At 38.2% G+C, this 21,225-nt stretch overlaps 1 non-coding gene across 1 annotated transcript; it reads left to right on the plus strand.

Moving 5' to 3' along the window:
- The first annotated feature begins 17,939 nt into the window (after nt 1-17,939).
- LOC112773691 (small nucleolar RNA R71) lies at nt 17,940-18,047 on the plus strand. The gene has a single exon (XR_003188228.1). It is a non-coding gene; the product is annotated as a small nucleolar RNA R71 (small nucleolar RNA).
- The last annotated feature ends 3,178 nt before the right edge of the window (nt 18,048-21,225 follow it).

The raw sequence follows: 21,225 nt of genomic DNA on the forward strand, positions 1-21,225 counted from the left end.
GCAAAAGGGAAAAGCATGAGCCTGTAGACTTTAGGATCTACTCCATTAGTCTTAACAGTATCACATATCTACAAGAATTCAGTTAAGAACTGAAAAGGATCTTCAGATGGAAGTCCATGAAACTTGCAGTTTTGTTGCATCAGAGAAACTAATTGAGGTTTAAGCTCAAAGTTGTTTGCTCCAATGGTAGGAATTGAGATGCTTCTTCCATGTAAATTGGAATTAGGTGCAGTAAAGTCACCAAGCATCCTCCTTGCATTATTATTTTCGGCTGCCATCTCCCCTTCCTGTTCGAAAATTCCTGTAAGGTTGTCTCTGGATTGTTGTATTTTAGCTTCTCTTAGTTTCCTCTTCAGAGTCCTTTCAGGTTCAGGATCTGCTTCAACAAGAATGTTCTTGTCCTTGCTCTTGCTCATATGAAAAAGGGGGAACAGAAAAATAATAATAGGGATCCTTTTTACCCAGGTATAGAGGTTCCCCTGTGTGAGTAGAAGAAGAAAAGAATGTAATGTAAAGAAAGGAAGAAGAGAAAATTCGAACACAGATGGAAGAGGGGGTTCGAATTTGGGTGAGATGAAGTGTTAGTAGATGAATAAATAAATAGAAGGAGATGAGAGAGAAGGAGGATTTTCGAAAATAAAATTTTGAAAAGGGGTTAGTGATTTTCGAAAATTAGGAATGAAATCAAATTAAAATTAAAAATTGAAACAATTAGTTAATTAAAAAGAATTTTTGAAAATGAGGGAAGAGATTTTCGAAAATTAGAGAGAGAGAGAGTTAGTTAGGTAGTTTTGAAAAAGATAAGAAACAAACAAAAAGTCAATTAGTTAGTTGAAAAAGATTTGAAAATCAATTTTGAAAGGATAAGAAGATAAGAAGTTGGAAAAGATATTTGAAAATCAAATTTTTGAAAAAGATAAGAATTTTTTTAGAAAAAAGGATATGATAGAAAGATATGATTAGAATTAGTTTTGAAAAAGACTTGATTTTTAAAATCACAATTAATGACTTGATTCACAAGAAATCACAAGATATGATTCTAGAACTTAAAGTTTGAATCTTTCTTAACAAGCAAGTAACAAACTTAAAATTTTTGAATCAAAACATTAATTGTTGATGATATTTTCGAAAATTATGAGATGAAATTAGGAAAAAGATTTTTGAAAAAGATTTTTAAAATTTTCGAAAATAAATAAGAAAAATGAAAAAGATTTGATTTTTGAAAAAGATTTTGAAAAAGATAAGATTTTTAAATTGAAAATTTGATTTGACTTATAAAAACAACTAAGTTTTAAAAAGTTTTGAAAAAGTCAACTCAAATTTTTAAAATTTATGAGTGAAAAAGGGAAAGATATTTTTTTTTTATTTTTTTGAATTTTTAATGATGAAAGAGAAAAACATGAAAATGATGCAATGCATGAAAATTTTGGATCAAAACAATGAATGCATGCAAGAATGCTATGAATGTTAAGATGAACACCAAGAACACTTTGAAGATCATGATGAACATCAAGAACTTATTTTTGAAAATTTTATATGCAAAAAAAAACATACAAGACACCAAACTTAGAAATCTTTCATGTTCAGACACTATGAATGCAAAATGCACCTGAAAAACAAGAAAAGACACAAAACAAGAAAAATATCAAGATCAAACAAGAAGACTTACCAAGAACAACTTGAAGATCATGAAGAACACTATGAATGCATGAATTTTTTGAAAATTTTATGCAAACTTTAAAACATGAAATTGACACCAAACTTAAAATTGACTCAAGACTCAAACAAGAAACATGAAATATTTTTTTGATTTTTATGATTTTCTAATTTTTTTGGTATTTTTCAAAAATTAATTTGAAAAAGAAAAAATAAGGATTCCAAAATTTTTAATATGAATTCCAGGAATCTTGCATTCTTAGTCTAAAGCTTCACTCCAGGAATTAGACATGGCTCACTAGCCAGCCAAGCTTTCAATGAAAACTCCGGTCCAAAATACTAGACATGGCCAATGGCCAGCTAAGCTTTAAGTGACAAATCAAGCATACAGCAGCTGATGGATTAGCAACAACTAGCTTGCTCTTGATAATGTTGGGTTGGAAGCCCCAGTCCAAAAGAATTTAGACATAGCTTTGCAGCCAGCCAGGCTTCACATGCTTCATGAAACTCTAGAATTCATTCTTAAAAATTCTGAAGAACATAATAATTTTTTTTTCGAAAATTTATTTGAAGAAAAACGAAAACAAAGAAAAAAATTTTTGAAAAAGTTTTTGAAAACCAAGTAAAAGTTGAAACAAGAAGAAAATTACCTAATCTGAGCAACAAGATGAACCGTCAGTTGTCCAAACTCGAACAATCCCCAGCAACGGCGCCAAAAACTTGGTGTGCGAAATTGTTACTCAGGTTGTAAAATTTCTTGATCATTCTCTCCCTGGCAATGGCGCCAATAACTGGTGCACAATACCATGGTCCAAACATAACTTCACAACTTCGCACAACTAACCAGCAAGTGCACTGGGTCGTCCAAGTAATAAAACCTTACGTGAGTAAGGGTCGATCCCACGGAGATTGTCGGCTTGAAGCAAGCTATGGTCACCTTGTAAATCTCAGTCAGGCGGATATCAAATAGTTATGGAGTTTTCGAATATTGATAATAAATAAACAGAAAGTAAAGATAGAAATACTTATGTAATTCATTGGTGAAAATTTCAGATAAGCATATAGAGATGCTTTCGTTCCTCTGAACCTCTGCTTTTCTGCTGTCTTCATCCAATCAATCCTACTCCTTTCCATGGCAAGCTTTCTGTAAGGGCATCACCGTTGTTAATGGCTACATCCCATCCTCTCTGTGAAAATGGTCCAAATGCTCTGTCACGGCATGGCTAATCATCTGGAGGTTCTCGATCATACTGGAATAGGATTCACCCTCCTTTTGCGTCTGTCACTACGCCCAGCACTCGCGAGTTTGAAGTTCGTCACAGCCATCCCTTCTCAGATCCTACTCGGAATACCACAGACAAGGTTTAGACTTTCTGGATCTCAGGAATGGACATCCATGGGTTCTAACTTATACCACGAAGATACTAATAACTCAGACTCGGTCCCCTGTATTAGATATCTAAGAGATATTCATTCAAGCTTGTTTGCATGTAGAACGGAAGTGTTTGTCAAGCACGCGTTCATGAGTGAGAATGATGATGAGCGTCACATAATCATCACATTCATCATGTTCTTGGGAACGAATGGATATCTTAGAGGCGGAATAAGTTGAATTGAATAGAAAAACAGTAGTACTTTGCATTAAATCATGAGGAACAGCAGAGCTCCACACCTTAATCTATGGAGTGCAGAAACTCTACCGTTGAAAAATACATAAGTGAATATAGGGTAAGCATGGCCGAGTGGCCAGCCTCCCATGGAGGTCTAGAGATCTAAAAATGATCAAAAGATGTAAATACAATAGTAAAAAGTCCTATTTATACTAGACTAGCTACTAGGGTTTACAGAAGTAAGTAATTGATGCATAAATCCACTTCCGGGGCCCACTTGGTGTGTGCTTGGGCTGAGCTTGAAGTTTACACGTGCAGAGGCTTCTTTTGGAGTTGAACGCCAGTTTGTAACGTGTTTTTGGTGTTCAACTCTGGTTCGTGACGTGTTTCTGGCGTTTAACTCCAGACTGCAGCATAGAACGGGCGTTCAATGCCCTTTTTCGTCATCTAAACTCGGCCAAAGTATGGACTATTATATATTGCTAGAAAACCCTAGATGTCTACTTTCCAACGCAATTGAAAGCGTGCCATTTTGAGTTCTGTAGCTCCAGAAAATCCACTTTGAGTGCAGGGAAGTCAGAATTCAACAGCATCAGCAGTCCTTCTTCTACCTCTGAATCTGATTTTTGCTCAAGTCCCTCAATTTTAGCCAGAAAATACCTGAAATCACAGAAAAACACACAAACTCATTGTAAAATCCAGAAATGTGAATTTAACATAAAAACTAATAAAAACATCCCTAAAAGTAACTAGATTCTACTAAAAACATACTAAAAATAATGCCAAAAAGCGTATAAATTATCCGCTCATCACGAGGCACTTGCACTAAGCATTCTGGAGACTCTTGGAAGCGAAGAACTATCTTGAGACTTGGTATTTGTATTTGTATTTTATTTATGTTTATATATGTATATAGATTCTCCATCTTATTTTTTATGCTTGTCCCTCTTATAGGATGACTTGGAGAAATAGGTTGTTAGTTTTATGAGTTTGGGATATTTTGGGTTATATATATATATATATATATATATATATATATATATACTCTGGTCGGCCTTTGCTTCGCAGGTCGAGTTCGGAGCTTGATATTTGTATTTTGGAATTTTAATCTATGTTTATGGTCTTTTAGCCTTCCTTCCGATCTTGTTTATCCGTCTACGTTTATCTTTCGTGATCGACGTGATTTCTGTTTCGATTTTGCTTAACTTCTTTTTCAAGGCTCCTAGTTATAACTTCTTTCAACTATGTCTATGTACGTATTTTTATTTTTAGAGGTCATAGCTTCTCACCACCCCTGATTTACGTCCTAGGTGTAAAGCTCTGTGTGGTAGGGTGTTACATTATGGTATCAGAGCAGTTCATTTCTGTAGAGCCTGAGCGACAGACTGACTATGTTTCTGGGCATACTCTGGGTGTGTGTACATACTATTTATGATGTTTTCTAGACATATATAGCATAAATGTTCATGAGCATACTTTTGGAGATTCCAAGCACTAGACTTGAGACATTAAGACTGATCACCTTAATATCGATTGTTCGGTGTGGACAAGACCCAAAGGGCGTCTTGTGGACGCGAGTGAGGTAATATGACTAAGTAAACGACTGCTGCTGTGCAAGCTACAGCTGAATGCATGGAACAAACAAGCTAGAAATGGTGATAGATGCAGTATTGGACCTCGAGTGGAGAAAACCAAGGGATTAGAACTCGTGCAGCTTGTAAACCTCGTAAAATTAGCGAATAATTAAGCAATAAATTAAATTTTAAATAAAGGAACTTAGAAATGCAAATTTTATAGTAAAATAGGATAGAGCTAATTAAAATAGAAATTTTGACACTAATTTCAAAGAATTTGGCCTGAGATTGGGCCAAACGGACCGAGCCAGGTCCAAAATGGGCTCAAGCCCAACAAGTCAGCCCAAAACAACTTAAGAAGAAGCATTCTTCTTCCCCTCATTCCGCATAAACACGCTGAACCAATGCAAGGTGAGGGAGAAGAAAGACAAACCCTAACACCATAATTCAAACTACCACAACTTCTCACTCCGAGCTCCGATCACCACACCGTTTACGGCCACGCGTCCGCGGCATCGAGCTTTGCAAAGCCCAATGCACAATTTGGAAAGGAATCTCCAATTTCATTCTCAGCCTCTCTTTCCCCCAATTTTTCAAAAATTGTTAGAGTGGTGTTGAGATTTTGCTTCTTTAATGTGCTAGGACCCAATTAGCTTGAGAAAAATATTCACTCTTGCTTATGTTACGCTTGGGTAAGGTGAGAATTCTAGAACCCTAGCTATTTTTTGATTTGAGTATGTTGGGTATTGAGTTTTTGGGTATATATATGTTATATATGTGTTAGGTGTATATATATGTATGATATGAAGTCTTTGGAGCCTTTGGAAGCTTGAGTTTTGGTGCTAAGTTGCTGAAAAGTGGTGTTGAGGGCTTGCTTTTTGCCTAAGTGGGTTGCCTTGGGTAATACGTGGAAATCGGCCAAGGTATGATTTAGGTTTCTCGTATTTAATATATAATGTCTTGTGAAAACTTAGGCTAGATGACCAATATGATATGTTGGAATGATTAAGTATGTTGAATGTTTAGTATTTATGATATTGATCGATGATATAAGTTAAGCATGTATGTGTTGGTGATCATTGTTATAGTGGAATTATAATGCCATTTGGTGTTTGGATATTGTTTGACAAGTTGATGCTATTGGTTATATATGTATATATGATGGAATGTTGATGATTTTGTTGATGGAAGTGAGAAACTTAGGGTGTGAATTAGGTAAGATTGAAGCATGATTGATTGTGGTATGATGAGTAGCTAGTAGGGCTATATTCGTATGCTATGACATGTTTCTATGCTGAATATATGTATAGGAAGTGGGCATTGAGTTGGTTTTGATGAAAATTGAGGTTTGAGTTTGTTTGTGAAAAATGGATTTTTGGCCAAACTTCAACGAGCCATAACTCGGCTTCTGGATTCCTAAATTATTTCAAATCTATTTTATAGGAAAATTGGGTCCGTGAAGTTTATGCCGTTTGAAGAACGGAAGAAAAATAATTTAAAACGAAAAAGTTATGCGCATCGGAAGTTTGGGATCCAAAATTAAAATTCTGTAGCTTTTCAGACTTGGGATTTTTGCGTACACGAATCTCCTTTACGCGACCATGCATTTCTGTTTGACACGCATACGTCCGCGTAAAGGGGGCTGCGTACGCGAAATGGGTCAAAATGTACACCCACGCGTATGCGTGGCCCACGCATACGCGTGACCTGGGGTTTTTGCGTACGCAAAATTCCTCATACGCGACCAGTCGTTTCTGCCTGGTGCGCATGCGTACGCGAGAAGGGCAATGCATACGCATCCTGGTATAAACGCGCACTCACGCGTACGCGTGACCCCTATTCCAGCAAAAATGTATTTTTATGTCTTAAAGTTCAAATTTCAACCTCTAAACCTCTATTTTCATCCTCTTAACCTTATATCGTAATAATAAGTCTCGTGATAAGTTGAAGCTAGGAAATGGAGGTAACTTAGGAGTGAAGTAAAGTTAGAAAAGTGATGAGTTATATATGGAAATGTGTATTCTTGGAGTGTATATGGTACCATAGCTTAAATGATATGATGATGCAATGATTACAATGAATATGAATGTTTGTTGGCTTGTACACTCAATTTTATCTGAGATACGAGTTTTCCTGGGTAAAGTACCGTGGCTTGCCACCACGTGTTCCAGGTGGAGACTCGATACTCTATTGACCCTATGTCATAAGATGTGACCGGGCACTTATAAATTCCTGAGAAGGTTGACTCCCATTGAGTAAAATTTTATATATGTATGAATTATGAAAAAGCTATGCATAGACTCATGGGGATTGCCTCTGGCATTCCCAGGACCTTATATCTTATGTGCGTGGCACCTTTACCATGCTGAAAACCCCCGGTTCTCTTCCCATACTATGTTGTGGGGAGATTTGATAAACCCTGATTTCGTGATTTATCTTGTGCTTATTTTGGGGGATTTTACCACTTTTTCCCACATTTATTCAATGAATTAGCATGGTTTTGTAATTCTCCCTTGAATTTCGCTTAAGTGTAAAAATATACTTTTTAGGCCTTAAATTGGTCATTTTGATTCACTTTAATTCCATTCAATACCTTGATATGTGTGTTGAGTGATTTCAGATTTATAAGGCAAGTATTGGATAGAAGAAATGAGTAGAAAAGCGTACAAAGGGGAGAATGCATGAAGAAACAAAGATTGGGAATGCATCAAAGGACGAGCACGCGCACAAGGCGTGCATGCGCAAAAGTGGCCTCGCCCATAGATGCACACGCGTACATGCCGCTTCCGCGCGGATGGAGAATTTACCAATCGATGCGCACGCGCACTTGGCGCGCACGCGCCGGTACTCTTACATGGCCCACTTAAAGGCAAAATGCTGGGGGCGATTTCTGAGCTGTCCAGGCCCAAATCCAACTTGTTTCTGAGTGTATTTCATGCAGAATTGAAGTCCAAGCAAAGGGGGAGCAATTAGTTTTAGCCATCATGAGCCTTTAGTTAGTTTTCTAGAGAGAGAAGCTCCCTCTTCTCTCTAGAATTAGGTTAGGATTATCTTAGACTCATGTTCAATTACTCGATTTCATCTTGTTTCTTTTATAATTTCTCATCTCTACATCTTGATTCTCTTAATTGTGATGCTAATTTCTCATTTTGCTCTCTTTTGTGATGATGAACTCATGTTGGATTTGATTTACTTTTAATGAAATTTTGATGTTGATGTTCCTTTTATTGATGAATTGAGTTGTGATCTTACCTTTCTTGCATATAGTAGTTGTTAGACTTTACTATTCTTGCAATTTATGATGTTTACCTTTATTTTACTCCATGTGTTTGATGAAATGTTCTCTTTAACCTTTGAGTGATTTTGTCAACTCTTGGTCTAAGCCAAGGGAATTGGGTAATCTTGAATCATTGGGTATGATGGAATTGGTGATTTGAGAACCCATGGTGATCAATTTGATACCCATTGACGCTAAACCACTACTAAGTTAATTAGTAGGTAGGTTAGGACTTAAGGGTTGATGTGATCAAACCTATTTGACGTACTTCAAGCATAGGAGTAAATGTTACGTACTTAAAGCTTTTGAGAAGTAGACTTAATAGGTTGGCCTCTCATAATTATCAATATTCAGTTTGTTGACAAGGATGGTGATCTCAATTACCAAGTCTTAGCCAAGAGTTCTCTATTTTTCTTTCTTTACTCACTTGCTTTCTTGCCATCTCATGATCCAAAACCCCCCTCTTTACCCCTTCATAGCCAATAACTAAGCACTACATTGTTTCCTAGGGAGACGACCCGGAGTCCAAATACTCCGGTTAATTCTTATTGGGGTTTGTACTTGTGACAAAACCATATTTTTGCATGTGAGGATTCTTTGTTGGTTTAGAACTATACTTGCAACGAGAATTCATTCAATTGAGGAAATTCTATATCAACAAAAGTTCACACATCAAAAATGGCGCCATTGCCGGGGAAAACACAATGGTGCTATGTTATTGGCTATTGTACATATTGTGAATAGCTTGAATTTTGGTTTGTTTGCTAGTTTTTGCTAGTTTAAGATTTTATCTTCTTTGTTTCTTATTAATCTTTGTTTTTATTTTCTCTTTCACTATGAATTCTCATCCTTTAGGCTATGAGTGTAGTTCAAACTATGTTGTAGGAAATGGAAGCTCCAATGAGGATATACATCAAGGATTTGGAAATCAAAAATAGGAGGAACCTCAAGCTTATGAACAACCTTCATGGTAACAACCTCCTACGAACTCTTATGGGTATAATCCTGATCTTAATGTGTATCAATCCAATGTGTGTGATGATCCTTATTGTGGTTGTCAATCACAATCATTATATGCATGTGCTTCCATTCCTCAATATAGCCATACACCATACTCACAAGTCTCACACCACCATTCAACTCCACATGACCATAACTCATACACACCATACCAACCACCATATGAACCACATATAGAACCACCACCATCCCAATACCAATACTCCCAAGAACCACAAATTCCACATACACAACCTCAAGAATTCCACCAATATGAACCACCTTCCAATTACAATAATCTTCCCTCAACCAATGAACTCTCTCTGTCACCACCACCTCCCGACGAAGCCTTCATATTAGAATTAAGAGACCTTGAATCTCGCATCTTAAGGCGACAAGAGGAGGATGAAACTCAATTTAAGGAGCTAAGAGCAAGGATAGCTAGCATGGTAGAAGCCGTGAATCACCTAACATCCCATCTAAGCTCATGCACCCTAAGTACCCCCATTGTTGAATATGGAGAAACAATCAAGGAGCTTAGTGAGGAAATGAACTTGAGGCTCCATGGTGAGGAAGAAGAGTTGAAGCAAGAAGAACAACAAGATGAGAAGGTGGAGATTAGCGAACAAAAGGAAGTAGTGGATGGATGTTTGGGATATGTTGAGCACATAACGGATGTTGAAGAGGAGAGTAAAGTTGCGAAAGTAAACGGAGAGTTGAAGGAAATTGATCAAGAAGTTGATTCCATCACTAGTGATTTTTTGCCCACATTGACCAATTCCCTTGACAATCTTGTTAAGCCTTCTCCCAATGGACTAGAAAGCGAGCTTGAGGAGGATGCGCCACCTCCAAAACCCATTGTAAGTAAAGAATTGGAAGAAGTGTTCCAAGCAACAAGCCCTCCTATCTATGATGATTCCGCATCAACATATGATCCTTTCGAGTTTGAAGAGTCCTTCCCCAAAATGCTTATATTTGATGAGGAGGTGGACTTCACTAGACCTCCTATCTATGATGAGAGTGATGCGAGCGGAAATTGGCGAGTTAAGAATGATTATAAAATATGCGTTGCAAGTATAATTCTCAACCAACCAGAAATCCACTATCAATTTAGAAGGGTATCACAGAAATTAAAATTAAAATACTGGGAGTATGGATCCCAGGTCATCTCTCAACGAGTTGCAGAAAAGTGTGCTATTTTATTAATCAGATGTTTTCAAAAAAGGTTGAGTTGAATGGCAGAAAATTAAATTAGAGAATTTATATAAATTTAAATAAAAGCCTTGACTGGGAGTTGACTAGCTGGAAGCCCTATTCTTGTTGGAGTACTCTCAAGATTAATTGACAATTGAGGGTTATTATGTTTAGTTGTCCCTTACTAAGTAAGGAAAAGTCAAACGAGTTGGAATGTTGTATCTATCCATAAGTTCCAATCCGCTCTTGGGAGGATTGGTGTTAATGACTAGAGAGCAATCCAACAATAAACCAATTACAATCTTTCTCTTGAGCATCCCAACTCAAGGATTCCTTTCAATCAACTCCCCATCAAGTTAGGGAACTACTCGCTCATTGTAAATGTAAAATTCATAACATAAGAAAGGGAATTAAAGAAAGACATGATAAATAATGATCAAAAGATTAATTAAAAATAAAAGTGATTCTTGTATTAATAAATGCTAAAATAATCCGATAGTAAAATTAAGTAAATTAAGGAATATGGAAGAATAAGAGACAAGTAAAGAGAACGAACTAGAATGTCGAAGTCTTGATGAGGCAATAACTCTTCTCAATATCCCAATGCAAAAACAATGAAAATAACAAATCCTAAAAACTATGAATGTGTAGAGAGAAAACATAGAGGAGAGGAAAACTAGATCTGAAAAACTAAAACTATGCGGAATGAATGTTGTTTTGGTTTCTGCATGTGCTCTGGCTCTAGTCTGCTTTTCTGGGCCGAAAACTGGGTCAAAATCAGGCCCGAAATCGCCCCCAGCGATTCTGTAGATTATGCAGATCGCGCATGTCACGCGGACGCGTCATTCATGCGGACGCGTCATTCGGCATTTCGCTTTGCCACGTGGGCGCGTCATCCACGCTTCCGCATCACTTGTGCAATTTCCAATTCGCACAGCCGCGTCATCCATGCGGCCGCGTGAAGAACTGAAGATTGATGGTTTAGAGGTTATAGTAAACTCTCGTTGTAAGTATAGTTACTGGTGCACGAAATTGTGATGTCCAGGCTCAAACTATTCCTGGCACGTGAGCAACTTGGTACGCGTAATCGTGATTACACATTCATAATTTGTCACAACTTCGATACAACTAACCAGCAAGTGCACTGGGTGGTCCAAGTAATACCTTACGTGAGTAAGGGTCGAATCCCACGGAGATTGTTGGTATGAAGCAAGCTATGGTCACCTTGCAAATCTCAGTCAGGCGGATATAAAGTGATAATGGTGTTTTCGAATATTATATAATAAAATAGGGATAGAGATACTTATGTAAATCATTGGTAGGAATTTCAGATAAGCGAATGGAGATGCTTTTCGTTCCTCTGAACCTCTGCTTTCCTGCTATCTTCATCCAATCAGTCTTACTCCTTTCCATGGCTGGCTTTATGCAAGGGCATCACCGTTGTCAGTGGCTACATCCCCTCCTCTCAGTGAATAATATGCTCACGCACCCTGTCACGGCACGACTATTCATCTGTCGGTTCTCGATCATGCTGGAATAGGATTCACCCTCCTTTTGCGTCTATCACTAACGCCCAACAATCGCGAGTTTGAAGCTCGTCACAGTCATTCAATCATTGAATCCTACTCGGAATACCACAGACAAGGTTTAGACTTTCCGGATTCTCTTGAATGCCGCCATCATTCTAGCGTACGCCACGAAGATTCTGATTAAGAGATCTAAGAGATATTCATTCTAGCTTATTTCATGTAGAACGGAAGTGTTTGTTAGGCACGTGTTCATAGGGGAGATGGTGATGAGCGTCACACATAATCATCACCTTCATCACATTCTTGGGTGCGAATGGATATCTTAGAAGCGAAATAAGATGAATTGAATAGAAAACAGTAGTACTTGCATTAATCTTTGAGGAACAGCAGAGCTCCACACCTTAATCTATGGAGTGTAGAAACTCTACCGTTGAAAATACATAAGTGAAAGGTCCAGGCATGGCCGAGATGGCCAGCCCCCTAAAACATGATCAATAGTCTCCTAAGATGAATAATGAATTAAAACTGAGACCAAAGATGGTCAAAAAGACTAGTAAAAGGTCCTATTTATAATAAACTAGTCACTAGAGTTTACATGAGTAAGTAATTGATGCATAAATCCACTTCCTGGGCCCACTTGGTGTATGTTTGGGCTGAGCCTGAGTGTTGCACGTGCAGAGGCCATATGTGGAGTTGAACGCCAGTTTCTGTGCCAATTTGGGCGTTCAACTCTGGTTTTGGATCCTTTTCTGGCGCTGGACGCCAGATTTGGGCAGAAGGCTGGCGTTGAACGCCAGTTTACGTCGTCAATTATTGGCCAAAGTATGGACTATTATATATTTCTGGAAAGCCCTGGATGTCTACTTTCCAACGCAATTGGAAGAGCGCCATTTCGAGTTCTGTAGCTCCAGAAAATCCACTTTGAGTGCAGGGAGGTCAGAATCCAACAGCATCAGCAGTCCTTTTTCAACCTCTGAATCTGATTTCTGCTCAAGTCCCTCAATTTCAGCCAGAAAATACCTGAAATCACAGAAAAACACACAAACTCATAGTAAAGTCCAGAAATGTGAATTTAACATAAAAACTAATGAAAACATCCCTAAAAAGTAACTAGATCCTACTAAAAACATACTAAAAATAATGCCAAAAAGCGTATAAATTATCCGCTCATCACAACACCAAACTTAAATTGTTGCTTGTCCCCAAGCAACTAAAAATCAAATAGGATAAAAAGAAGAGAATATACTATAAATTCCAAACTATCAATGAAACATAGCTCCAATCAAATGAGCGAGACTTATAGCTTTTTGCCTCTTGAATAGTCTTGGCATCTCACTTTATCCATTGAGGTTCAGAATGATTGGCATCTATAGGAACTTCAGATTTCGAATAGTGTTATTGACTCTCCTAGTTCAGTATGATGGTTCTTGAACACAACTTCTTTATGAGTCCTGGCCGTGGCCCTAAGCACTTTGTTTTCCAGTATTACCACCGGATACATAAATGCCACAGACACATAATTGGGTGAACCTTTTCAGATTGTGACTCAGCTTTGCTAAAGTCCCCAATTAGAGGTGTCCAGGGTTCTTAAGCACACTCTTTTTTTTTGCTTTGGACCTTGACTTTAACCGCTCAGTCTCAAGTTTTCACTTGACACCTACACGCCACAAGCACATGGTTAGGGACAGCTTGGTTTAGCTGCTTAGACCAGGATTTTATTCCTTTAGGCCCTCCTATCCATTGATGCTCAAAGCCTTGGGATCCTTTTTATTTGCCCTTGCCTTTTGGTTTTAAGGGTTATTGGCTTTTTCTGCTTGCTTTTTCTTTTTCTTTCTATTTTTTTTTCGCCTATTTTTTCTCTTTCTCTTTTTTTTTTTTCTGCAAGCTTTGTTTTTTTGCTGCTTTTTCTTGCTTCAAGAATCATTTTTATGATTTTTCAGATTATCAAATAACATGTCTCCTAGTCATCATTCTTTCGAGAGCCAACATATTTAACATTCTTAAACAACAACTTCAAAAGACATATGCACTGTTCAAGCATACATTCAGAAAACAAGAAGCATTGTCACCACATCAATATAATTAAGCTAAGTTCAAGGATAAATTCGAAACTCATGTACTTCTTGTTCTTTTGAATTAAAACATTTTTCATTTAAGAGAGGTGATGGATTCATAGGACATTTATATCTTTAAGACAAAGTTACTAACTACTAATGATCATGTAGTGAAGACACAAACATAGATAGGCACATAACATAGAAAACGAAAAACAGAGGAAATAAGAACAAGGAATGAATCCACCTTAGTGATGGTGGCGTTTCTTTCTTGAGGAACCAATGATGTCCTTGAGCTCTTCTATGTCTCTTCCTTGTCTTTGTTGCTCCTCCCTCATTGCTTTTTGATCTTCTCTTATTTCATGAAGCATGATGGAGTGCTCTTGATGTTCCACCCTTAGTTGTCCCATATTGGAACTTAATTCTTCTAGGGAGGTGTTGATGTGCTCCCAATAGTTTTGTGGAGGAAAGTGCATTTGAGGCATTTCCGGAATCTCATGGTGATGAGCTTCATACGCCTCTTGAGCTCCATGAGTGGGCTCTCTTGCTTGCTCCATCTTTTTCTTAGTGATGGGCTTGTCCTCTTTGATGAGGATATCTCCCTCTATGTCAATTCCAGCTGAATTGCATAGGTGGCAAATGAGGTGAGGAAAGGCTAACCTTGCCATGGTGGAGGACTTGTCAGCCACCTTGTAGAGTTCTTGAGGTATAATCTCATGAACTTCCACCTCTTCTCCAATCATGATGCTATGGATCATGATGGCCCGGTTTATAGTAACTTCAGACCGGTTGCTAGTGGGAATGATTGAGCATTGAATGAACTCCATCCATCCTCTAGCTATAGGCTTGAGGTCCAATCTTCTTAGTTGAACTGGCTTGCCTTTGGAGTCAATCTTCCATTGAGCTCCTTCTACACATATGTCCATAAGGACTTGGTCCAACCTTTGATCAAAGTTGACTCTCCTTGTGTAGGGGTGTGCGTTCTCTTCCATGTATGGCAAGTTGAACGCCAACCTCACATTCTCCGGACTAAAATCTAAGTATTTCCCCCGAACCATTGTAACATAGTTCTTTGGATCCGGGTTCTTACTTTGATCATGATTCTTGGTGATCCATGCATTGGCATAGAACTTTTGAACCATTAGGATGCCGACTTGTTGGATGGGATTTGTTAGAACTTCCCAACCTCTTCTTTGAATTTCATGTCGGATCTCCGGATACTCATTTCTTTTGAGTTTAAAAGGGACCTCAGGGATCACCTTCTTCTTGGCCACAACATCATAGAAGTGGTCTCGATGGGCTTTGGAGATGAACCTTTCCATCTCCCATGACTCGGATGTGGAAGCTTTTGTCTTCCCTTTCCCTCTTCTAGAGGATTCTCCGGCCTTAGGTGCCATCAATGGTAATGGAAAAACAAAAAAGCTATGCTTTTACCACACCAAACTTAGAATATTGCTCGCCCTCGAGCAATAAACAAAAGAATAGAAGAAGAAGAAGAAGAAATATGGAGAGGGAGAGGGAGATGTGGTTTCGGCCAAGAGGAGTATAGAGGGGTTGTGTTGTGTGAATTTGATGAAGAATGGAGGGCTTTATATAGGGAAGGGAGGGGGGGTTAAGGTTCGGCCATATGGGTGGGTTTGGGTGGGAAATTGGTTTTGAATTTTGAAGGTAGGTGGAGTTTATGAGGTAGGTTTATGGGGAAGAGTGGATGGATGTGAGTGGTGAAGAGATGATGGGGAAGAGAGTTTGAGGTGATTGGTGAAGGGTTTTTGGGGAAGAGTGTTTATGGGGTTGTGTGAAAGAGAGTGGTGAGAAGAAGTGAGTGGAGGTAGGTGGGGATCCTGTGGGGTCCACAGATCCTGAGTGGATCCTGTGGGGTCCACAGATCCTGAGTGGATCCTGTGGGGTTCACAGATCCTGAGGTGTTCAAGGATTTACATCCCTGCACCCATTAGGCATGTAAAAATGCCTTTGTACCCAACTCTGGGCGTTCAGCGCCAGGTTGGTGGCCATTTTGGGCGTTCAACGCCCATTTGTGTGCCATTTCTGGCGTTGAACGCCAGAACCATGCCTGTTCTGGCGTTCAGCGCCCAGAAGCTGCCCATTTTGGGCGTTCAGCGCCAGCACCATGCTCTGTTCTGGCGCTGAACACCAGACAGATGCTCCTCCAGGGTGTGATTTTTCTTCTGCTGTTTTTGATTCCGTTTTCAATTTTTATATTTATTTTGTGACTCCACATGATCATGAACCTACAAAGACTTATAACTAAGGAAAATATAGTTAGATAAATAAAAATTGGGTTGCCTCCCAACAAGCGCTTCTTTAGTGTCAATAGCTTGACAGTGGGCTCTCGTGGAGCCTCACAGATGTGCAGAGCTTTGTTGAGACTCTCCAACACCAAACTCAGAGTTTGGATATGGGAGTTCAACACCAAACTTAGAGTTTGGTTGAGGCCTCCCAACACCAAACTTAGAGTTTGACTGTGGGGGCTTGGGTTGACTCTACTTTGAGAGAAGCTTTTCATGCTTCCTCTCCATGGTTGCAGAGGGAGATCCTTGAGTTTTAAACACAAGGGAGTCCTCATTCCATTGAAGGACTAGTTCACCTCTGTCAACATCAATCACAGCTCTTGCTGTGGCCAGGAAAGGTCTTCCTAGGATGATGGATTCATCCTCTTCCTTTCCAGTATCCAGGACTATGAAATCAGCAGGGATGTAAAGGCCCTCAACCTTTACTAACACGTCCTCTACTTGTCCATAAGCCTGTCTTCTTGAGCTGTCTGCCATCTCTAGTGAGATTTTAGCAGCTTGCACCCCATAGATTCCCAGTTTCTCTATTACAGAGAGGGGCATGAGGTTTATTCCTGAACCAAGGTCACACAGAGCCTTAAAGATCATGGTGCCTATGGTACAGGGTATTATGAACTTTCCAGGATCCTGTCTCTTCTGAGGCAATGTCAGTTGATCCAGATCACTTAGTTCATTGATGAATAAGGGAGGTTCAACTTCCCAAGCATCAATGCCAAACAATTTGGCATTCAGCTTCATGATTGCACCAAGAAACTTGGCAGTTTGCTCTTCAGTGACATCCTCATTCTCTTCAGAAGAGGAATACTCATCAGAGCTCATGAAGGGCATAAGGAGGTTCAATGGAATCTTTATGGTCTCTAGATGAGTCTCAGATTCCTTTGGTTCCTCAGAGGGAAGCTCCTTATTGATCACTGGACGTCCCTGGAGGTATTCCTCCTTAGGATTCACGTCCTCTCCTCTCCTCTCAGGTTCGGCCATGGCGCTTATGTCAATGGCCTTGCACTCTCCTTTTGGGTTCTCTTCCGTATTGCTTGGGAGAGTACTAGGAGGGATTTCAGTGATCCTTTTACTCAGCTGGCCCACTTGAGCTTCCAAATTTCTAATGGAAGACCTTGTTTCATTCATGAAACTTACAGTGGCCTTAGATAGATCAGAGACTAGATTTGCTAAATTAGAAGCATTTTGTTCAGAGTTCTCTGTCTGTTGCTGAGTTGATGATGGAAAAGGCTTGCTATTGCTAAACCTGTTTCTTCCACCATTATTAAAGCCTTGTTGAGGCTTTTGATCCTTCCATGAGAAATTTGGATGATTTCTCCATGTTGAGTTATAGGTGTTTCCATAAGGTTCACCTAAGTAATTTACCTCTGCTATTGCAGGGTTCTCAGGATCATAAGCTTCTTCTTCAGAAGAAGCCTCTTGAGTACTGTTGGATGCAGCTTGCATTCCATGCAGACTCTGAAAGATCATATTGACTTGCTGAGTCAATATTTTATTCTGAGCCAATATGGCATTCAGAGTGTCAACTTCAAGAACTCCCTTCTTCATAGGCGTCCCATTGCTTACAGGATTCCTTTCAGAAGTGTACATGAACTGGTTATTAGCAACCATGTCAATGAGTTCTTGAGCTTCTGCAGGCGTTTTCTTTAGGTGAATGGATCCACCTGCAGAGGTATCCAATGACCTCTTAGATAACTCAGACAGACCATCATAGAATATATCCAAGATGGTCCATTCTGAAAGCATGTCAGAAGGACACTTTTTGGTCAACTGTTTGTATCTTTCCCAAGCTTCATAGAGGGATTCACCTTCTTTCTGTCTGAAGGTTTGAACATCAGCTCTAAGCTTGCTCAGCTTTTGAGGAGGAAAGTACTTGGCTAAGAAAGCCGTGACCAGCTTATCCCAAGAGTTCAGGCTGTCTTTGGGTTGAGAATCCAACCATAATCTAGCTCTGTCTCTTACAGCAAAAGGGAAAAGCATGAGCCTGTAGACTTTAGGATCTACTCCATTAGTCTTAACAGTATCACATATCTGCAAGAATTCAGTTAAGAACTGAAAAGGATCTTCAGATGGAAGTCCATGAAACTTGCAGTTCTGCTGCATTAGAGAAACTAATTGAGGTTTCAGCTCAAAGTTGTTTGCTCCAATGGCAGGAATGGAGATGCTTCTTCCATATAAATTGGAATTAGGTGCAGTAAAGTCACCAAGCATCTTCCTTACATTATCATTATTTTCGGCTGCCATCTCCTCTGCCTGTTCGAAAATTTCTGAAAGGTTATCTCTGAATTGTTGTATTTTAGCTTCTCTTAATTTTCTCTTCAGAGTCCTTTCAGGTTCTGGATCTGCTTCCACAATAATGTTCTTGTCCTTGCTCCTGCTCATATGACAAAGAAGAAGGCACAGAAAAATAATAATAATAATAATAGAGATCCTTTATACCACAGTATAGGGATCCCTTTGTGAGTGGAAGAAAAGAGGGGGAGACAAAGAATGTGATGTAAAGGAAGAAACACAACTGTACCGATGGAAGAGATGTGATATGAGATGTTAGGATATGAATGAATAAATAGAATAGGATGGGGGAGGTATAATTTTCGAAAATTATTTTGAAAAAGAGTTAGTGATTTTTGAAAAATGGTTTTTGAAAAATGTTAGAAATTTTCGAAAAATTTTTAAAATTTAAAAATAAAAATAATTAGTTAATAAAAAAGAAATTTTTGAAAAAGAGGGGAGATATTTTCGAAAATTAGAGAGAGAGAGAGTTAGTTAGTTAGGTAGTTTTGAAAAAGTTAAGAAACAAACAAAAAGTTAGTTAGTTAGTTGAAACAAATTTTGAAAAGATAGGAAGTTAGGAGGTTAGGAAAGATATTTTGAAATCAAATTTTTGAAAAAGATAAGATAAGAAGATATTTTAGAAACTAATTTTGAAAAAGATTTGATTTTTAAAATCTCAATTAATGACTTGATTCATAAGAAATCACAAGATATGATTCTAGAACTTAAAGTTTGAATCTTTCTTAACAAGCAAGTAACAAACTTCAAATTTTTGAATCAAAACATTAATTGATTATGTTATTTTCGAAAATTTGGTATAAAAATAAGAAAAAGATTTTTGAAAAATATTTTTGGAATTTTCGAAAATAACTAAGAATTTTGAAAAAGATTTGATTTTTGAAAAAGATTTTGAAAAAGATAAGATTTTCAAATTAAAAATTTGATTTGACTCATAAGAAACAACTTGATTTTAAAAATTTTTGAAAAAATCAATCCAAATTTTCGAATTTGATGAGAGAAAAAGGGAAAGATATTTTTTTTTTATTTTTGAAATTTTTATGAAAAACATGAAAATTATGCAATGCATGAAATTTTTAGATCAAAACAATGAATGCATGCATGAATGATATGAATGTCAAGATGAACACCAAGAACACTATGAATGTCAAGATGAACATCAAGAACATAATTTTGAAAAATTTTTAATGCAAAGAAAACATGCAATACACCAAACTTAGAATTCTTTAATGCTTACGCACTAAGAATTCAAGAATGCATATGATAAACATGAAAAGACACAAAACAAAAAATCATCAAGATCAAACAAGAAGACTTACCAAGAACAACTTGAAGATCATGAAGAACACTATGAATGCATGATATTTTCGAAAAATGCAAGATGCATATGCAATTGACACCAAACTTATGATATGACTCAAGACTCAAACAAGAAACACAAAAATATTTTTGATTTTTATGATTTTCTAATTTTTTTGGTATTTTTCGAAAATTATATGAAAAAGAAAAAGTAAGGATTCCAAAATTTTTAACATGAATTCCAGGAATCTTGCATTCTTAGTCTAAAGCTTCAGTCCAGGAATTAGACATGGCTCACTAGCCAACCAAGCTTTCAAAGAAAGCTCCAATCCAAAACACTAGACATGGCCAATGGCCAGCCAAGCTTCAGCATATAACACCAGAGTATATTGCTCTTGATAACAAATTGCAAGCCTCAGTCCAAATAAATTTAGACATGGCTTTACAGCCAGTCAGGCTTTACATGCTTCATGAAACACTAGAATTCATTCTTAAAAATTTTGAATAAAAATATATTTTTTTTGAAAACATTTTTTTTCGAAAACAGGTGAGAAAATTTTGAAATATTTTTGAAAAATTTTTGAAAAGAAAACAAAAAGAAAATTACCTAATCTGAGCAACAAGATGAACCGTCAGTTGTCCAAACTCGAACAATCCCCGGCAACGGCGCCAAAAACTTGGTACTGTTGCCGGATCCAAACTTGGCACTGATGTTACTGGACCAAAAGCTTGCCGAAAACTCAAACAATCCCCGGCAACGGCGCCAAAAACTTGGTGCACGAAATTGTGATGTCCAGGCTCAAACTATTCCTGGCACGTGAGCAACTTGGTACGCGTAATCGTGATTACACATTCATAATTTGTCACAACTTCGATACAACTAACCAGCAAGTGCACTGGGTCGTCCAAGTAATACCTTACGTGAGTAAGGGTCGAATCCCACGGAGATTGTTGGTATGAAGCAAGCTATGGTCACCTTGCAAATCTCAGTCAGGCGGATATAAAGTGATAATGGTGTTTTCGAATATTATATAATAAAATAGGGATAGAGATACTTATGTAAATCATTGGTAGGAATTTCAGATAAGCGAATGGAGATGCTTTTCGTTCCTCTGAACCTCTGCTTTCCTGCTATCTTCATCCAATCAGTCTTACTCCTTTCCATGGCTGGCTTTATGCAAGGGAATCACCGTTGTCAGTGGCTACATCCCCTCCTCTCAGTGAATAATATGCTCACGCACCCTGTCACGGCACGGCTATTCATCTGTCGGTTCTCGATCATGCTGGAATAGGATTCACCATCCTTTTGCGTCTATCACTAACGCCCAACAATCGCGAGTTTGAAGCTCGTCACAGTCATTCAATCATTGAATCCTACTCGGAATACCACAGACAAGGTTTAGACTTTCCGGATTCTCTTGAATGCCGCCATCAT

This window comes from Arachis hypogaea, chromosome 18 (assembly GCF_003086295.3).
Source record: "Arachis hypogaea cultivar Tifrunner chromosome 18, arahy.Tifrunner.gnm2.J5K5, whole genome shotgun sequence".
Taxonomy (NCBI): Eukaryota; Viridiplantae; Streptophyta; class Magnoliopsida; order Fabales; family Fabaceae; genus Arachis; species Arachis hypogaea.